The sequence below is a fragment of the Salmo salar genome, chromosome 28 (genome assembly GCF_965601325.2).
Source record: "Salmo salar chromosome 28, fSalSal1, whole genome shotgun sequence".
Classification (NCBI taxonomy): Eukaryota; Metazoa; Chordata; class Actinopteri; order Salmoniformes; family Salmonidae; genus Salmo; species Salmo salar.
In genome coordinates this window covers 40,949,001-40,955,000 of record NC_138318.1, presented here as the reverse complement: position 1 = coordinate 40,955,000, position 6,000 = coordinate 40,949,001, and the positions used below count along the sequence as shown (strand labels likewise).

Genomic DNA, 6,000 nt, shown 5'->3' with positions numbered 1-6,000 from the left:
TAAGGACTGGTGGGGTAGTCACTCTAAGGACTGGTGGGATAGTCACTCTAAGGACTGGTGGGATAGTCACTCTAAGGACCGGTGGGATAGTCACTCTAAGGACTGGTGGGATAGTCACTCTAAGGACTGGTGGGATAGTCACTCTAAGGACTGGTGGGATAGTCACTCTACGGACTGGTGGGATAGTCACTCTAAGGACTGGTGGGATAGTCACTCTAAGGACTGGTGAGATAGTCACTCTAAGGACCGGTGGGATAGTCACTCTAAGGACCGGTGGAATAGTCACTCTAAGGACCGGTGGGATAGTGACTCTAAGGACCGGTGGGATAGTCACTCTAAGGACCGGTGGGATAGTCACTCTAAGGACTGGTGGGATAGTCACTCTAAGGACTGGTGGGATAGTCACTCTAAGGACTGGTGGGCAGCATATCAATCTAAGGACTGGTGGGATAGTCACTCTAAGGACTGGTGGGGTAGTCACTCTAAGGACTGGTGGGATAGTCACTCTAAGGACCGGTGGGATAGTCACTCTAAGGACTGGTGGGATAGTCACTCTAAGGACTGGTGGGATAGTCACTCTAAGGACTGGTAGGATAGTCACTCTATGGACTGGTGGGATAGTCACTCTAAGGACTGGTGGGATAGTCACTCTAAGGACTGGTGGGATAGTCACTCTAAGGACCGGTGGGATAGTCACTCTAAGGACCGGTGGGATAGTCACTCTAAGGACCGGTGGGATAGTCACTCTAAGGACTGGTGGAATAGTCACTCTAAGGACTGGTGGGATAGTCACTCTAAGGACCGGTGGGATAGTCACTCTAAGGACTGGTGGGATAGTCACTCTAAGGACCGGTGGGATAGTCACTCTAAGGACTGGTGGGATAGTCACTCTAAGGACTGGTGGGATAGTCACTATAAGGACTGGTGGGATAGTTGTGTGGTCAGTAGTTGTGTGGTCAGTAGCTGTGGTCAGTAGTTGTGGTCAGTAGTTGTGTGGTCAGTAGTTGTGGTCAGTAGTTGTGGTCAGTAGCTGTGGTCAGTAGTTGTGGTCAGTAGTTGTGTGGTCAGTAGTTGTGGTCAGTAGCTGTGGTCAGTAGTTGTGGTCAGTAGTTGTGTGGTCAGTAGTTGTGGTCAGTAGTTGTGTGGTCAGTAGTTGTGGTCAGTAGTTATGTGGTCAGTAGCTGTGGTCAGTAGTTGTGGTCAGTAGTTGTGGTCAGTAGCTGTGGTCAGTAGTTGTGTGGTCAGTAGCTGTGGTCAGTAGTTGTGTGGTCAGTAGTTGTGGTCAGTAGTTGTGTGGTCAGTAGTTGTGGTCAGTAGTTGTGTGGTCAGTAGCTGTGGTCAGTAGCTGTGGTCAGTAGTTGTGGTCAGTAGCTGTGGTCAGTAGTTGTGTGGTCAGTAGTTGTGGTCAGTAGTTATGTGGTCAGTAGCTGTGGTCAGTAGTTGTGGTCAGTAGTTGTGGTCAGTAGCTGTGGTAAGTAGTTGTGTGGTCAGTAGCTGTGGTCAGTAGTTGTGGTCAGTAGCTGTGGTCAGTAGTTGTGTGGTCAGTAGTTGTGGTCAGTAGTTGTGTGGTCAGTAGTTGTGGTCAGTAGTTGTGTGGTCAGTAGCTGTGGTCAGTAGCTGTGGTCAGTAGTTGTGGTCAGTAGCTGTGGTCAGTAGTTGTGTGGTCAGTAGTTGTGGTCAGTAGTTGTGTGGTAAGTAGTTGTGTGGTCAGTAGTTGTGGTCAGTAGTTGTGGTCAGTAGTTGTGGTCAGTAGTTGTGTGGTCAGTAGTTGTGGTCAGTAGTTGTGTGGTCAGTAGTTGTGGTCAGTAGTTGTGTGGTCAGTAGTTGTGTGGTCAGTAGTTGTGGTCAGTAGTTGTGGTCAGTAGTTGTGTGGTCAGTAGTTGTGTGGTCAGTAGTTGTGGTCAGTAGTTGTGTGGTCAGTAGTTGTGGTCAGTAGTTGTGTGGTCAGTAGCTGTGGTCAGTAGTTGTGGTCAGTAGCTGTGGTCAGTAGTTGTGTGGTCAGTAGTTGTGGTCAGTAGTTGTGGTCAGTAGTTGTGTGGTAAGTAGTTGTGTGGTCAGTAGTTGTGGTCAGTAGTTGTGTGGTCAGTAGTTGTGTGGTCAGTAGTTGTGGTCAGTAGTTGTGGTCAGTAGTTGTGTGGTCAGTAGTTCTGGTCAGTAGTTGTGTGGTCAGTAGTTGTGTGGTCAGTAGCTGTGGTCAGTAGTTGTGGTCAGTGGTTGTGGTCTGTAGTGGTCAGTGATTGTGGTCAGTAGTTGTGTGGTTCAATAGAGACCACCATTGTCCTGTGCCCAAGATAAACAAGGTGACATGCCCAAATGACTATCACCCCGTCGCACTCACCTCGGTCATCATGAAGTTCTTTGAGAGGCTGGTCATGGCCCACATCAAGGCCAGCATATCAGGCACACTGGACCCACTCCAATTTACCTACCGCTCCAAAAGATCCACAGAAGATGCCATTTCCATCGCTATTTACATGGCCATAACACATCTGGACAAAATAAACACCTATGTGAGAATGCTGTTAATTGACTACAGTTCGGCATTCAACACTATTGTTCCCATCAAACTCGACACCAAGCTCAGAGCCCCGGGTCTGGACACCACCCTCTGCAACTGGATCCTGGACTTCCTGACGGGCAGACCAGAGGCTGTGAGGATTGGCAACAACACCTCCTCCACAGTGACTCTTAACACAGGGGTCTCCCAGGGGTGTGTACTTAGTCCTCTACTGTACTTCCTGTTCACCCACGACTGTGTGGCTTTGCATGACACCAATTCCATCATCAAGTCTGCTGACAAAGCAACGGTTGTAGGCCTGGTAACCGACAACGAAGCGTCAGCCTATAGGGAGGAGGTAAGTGAACTGGCATTCTGGTGTCAGGACAACAACCTCTTCCTCAACGTCAGCAAAACAAAGGAGTTGATTGTTGACTTCAGGAAACAGAGGAGGGAACATGCCCGGATCCACATCAACAGGGACTACAGCACAGCGAGTCAGCAGTTTTAAGTTCCTCTGTATCCACATCACAGAGGACTTGACATGGACCAACAACACCACCACTGTTGTCAAGAGGGTGCAACAGCGTCTCTACTTCCTAAGGTGGCTAAAGAAATTCGGCATGCCGCCCCGGATCCTCTCTAAATACTAGGATCAGCGTGGCAGATGTGTTGCTACCTACCTTCACCACCTGGGGGCGGCCCGTCAGGAAGTCCAGGATCCAGTTGCAGAGGGAGGTGTTTAGTCCCAGGATCCTTAGCTTAGTGATGAGCTTTGAGGGCACTATGGTGTTGAACGCTGAGCTGTAGTCAATGAATAGCATTCTCACGTAGGTGTTCCTTTTGTCCAGGTGGGAAAGGGCAGTGTGGAGTGCAATAGAGATTGCAACATCTGTGAATCTGTTTGGGCGGTATGCAAATTGGAGTGGGTCTAGGGTTTCTGGGATAATGGTGTTGATGTGAGCCATTACCAGCCTTTCAAAGCACTTCATGGCTAAGGACTTGTGTGCTACGGGTCTGTAGTCATTTAGGCAGGTTGCCTTCATGTTCTTGGGCACAGGGACTATGGTGGTCTGCTTGAAACATGTTGGTATTACAGACTCAATCAGGGATATGTTGAAAATGTTAGTGAAGACACCTGCCAGTTGGTCAGCGCACGCCCGGAGTACACGTCCTGGTAATCCGTCTGGCCCCGCAGCCTTGTGAATGTTGACTTTTTTTAAAGGTCTTACTCACGTCGGCTACGGAGAGCGCGGTCTTCCGGAACAGCTGATGCTCTCATGCATGCCTCAGTGTTGCTTGCCTCTAAGCAAGCATAGAAGTGATTTAGCTTGTCTTGTAGGCTCGTGTCACTGGGCAGCTCGCGGCTGTGCTTCCCTTTGTAGTCTGTAATAGTTTGCAAGCCTTGCCACATAAGACGAGCATCAGAGTCGGTGTAGTACGATTCAATCTTAGCCCTGTATTGACGCTTTGCCTGTTTGATGGTTCATCGGAGGGCAAAGCAAGATTTCTTATAAGCTTCCGGGTTAGAGTTCTGCACCTTGAAAGCGGCAGCTCTGCCCTTTAGCTCACTGCGAATGTTGCCTGTAATCCATGGCTTCTGGTTGGGGTATGTACGTACAGTCACTGTGGGGACAATGTCCTCGATGCACTTATTGATGAAGCCAGTGACTGATGTGGTGTACACCTCAATGCCATCGGAAGAATCCCGGAACATGTTCCAGCTTGTGATAGCAAAACAGTCCTGTGGTTTACCATCTGCTTCATCTGACCACTTTTTTATAGACCGAGTCACTGGTGCTTCCTGCTAATTCCTGCTAATTTTTGCTTGTAAGCAGGAATCAGGAGGATAGAATTGTGGTCAGATTTACCAATTGGATGGCGAGGGAGAGATTTATATGCATCTCTGTGTGTGGAGTACAGGTCATCTAGAATTTTTTCCCTCTGGTTGCACATTTAACATGTTGATAGAAATGATGTAGAACTGATTTAAGTTTCCCTGCATTAAAGTCTCCGGCCGCCTCTGGGTGAGTAGTTTCCTGTTTGCTTATTTCCTTATACAGCTGACTGAGTGCGGTCTTAGTGCCAGCATCCGTCTGTGGTGGTAAACAAATAGCCACGAAAAGTATAGCTGAAAACTCTCTAGGCAAGTAGTGTGTCCTGCAATTTATCACAATATACTCTACTTCAGGCGAGCAAAATCCAGAGACTTCCTTAGATTTCGTGCACCAGCTGTTGTTTACAAATATGCACAGACCGCCCCCCCCTCGTCTTACCGGAGTGTGCTGTTCTATCTTGCCGGTGCAGCGTATATCCCGCTAGCTGAATATCCATGTCATCATTGGCTTCCCTGTGGCTCGGTGACTTCCCTGTGGCTCAGTTGGTTGAGCATGGTGTTTGCAACACCAGGGTTGTGGCTTCAATTCCCACGGGGAGGCCAGTACGAAAGAAAAAAAGAAATAACATTTATGAAATGTATGAATTCACTCCTGTAAGTCGCTCTGGATAAGAGTGTCTGCTAAATGACTAAAATGTAAATGTAATCATTCAGCCACGATTCCGTGAAACATAAGATATTACAGTTTGTGATGTCCCGTAGGATATTCGTGATCGTACCTCGTCTAATTTATTGTCCAATGATTGCACGTTGGCGAGTAATATTGACGGTAACGGCAGCTTTCCCACTCGCCTTCTGCGGATCCTTACGAGGCACCCCGCTCTGTGTCCTCTGTACCTGCGTCTCTTCCTCTTGCAAATAACTGGGATGTCGGCCCTACCGGGTGTTGGAAGAATGTCCTGTGCATCTTGCTTGTTGTAGAAATCCGAGGTGAGTTGTCTAATCCGAGGTGAATGATCGCTGTCCTGATATCCGGAAGCTCTTTTTTGCCGTAAGATACGGTTGCAGAAACATTATGTACAAAATAAGTTACAAATAACGTGAAACTGCTGCCATTTCTTCCGGTGCCATTTTATTGCTTTGTACCTGAGTGTGGTTCTGCACACACAGGCGGTGCTCGCCTTGCTTTATACCTGGGTGTGTTTCTGCACACACAGGCGGTGCTCGCCTTGCTTTATACCTGGGTGTTTTTCTGTACACACAGGCGGTGCTCGCCTTGCTTTATACCTGGGTGTTTTTCTGTACACACAGGCGGTGCTCGCCTTGCTTTATACCTGGGTGTTTTTCTGCACAAACAGGCGGTGCTCGCCTTGCTTTATACCTGGGTGTGTTTCTGCACAAACAGGCGGTGCTCGCCTTGCTTTATACCTGGGTGTGTTTCTGCACACACAGGCGGTCCTCGCCTTACTTTATACCTGGGTGTGTTTCTGCACAAACAGGCGGTGCTCGCCTTGCTTTATACCTGGGTGTTTTTCTGCACAAACAGGCGGTGCTCGCCTTGCTTTATACCTGGGTGTGTTTCTGCACAAACAGGCGGTGCTCGCCTTGCTTTATACCTGGGTGTGTTTCTGCACACACAGGCGGTGCTCGCCTTGCTTTATACCTG

At 48.7% G+C, this 6,000-nt stretch overlaps 1 protein-coding gene across 3 annotated transcripts in view; it reads left to right on the top strand.

Annotated features, from left to right (window-relative positions):
• LOC106589972 (uncharacterized) overlaps positions 1–6,000 on the top strand; it is a 230,297-nt gene that overhangs the window by 36,889 nt on the left and 187,408 nt on the right. The window lies entirely within an intron of this gene.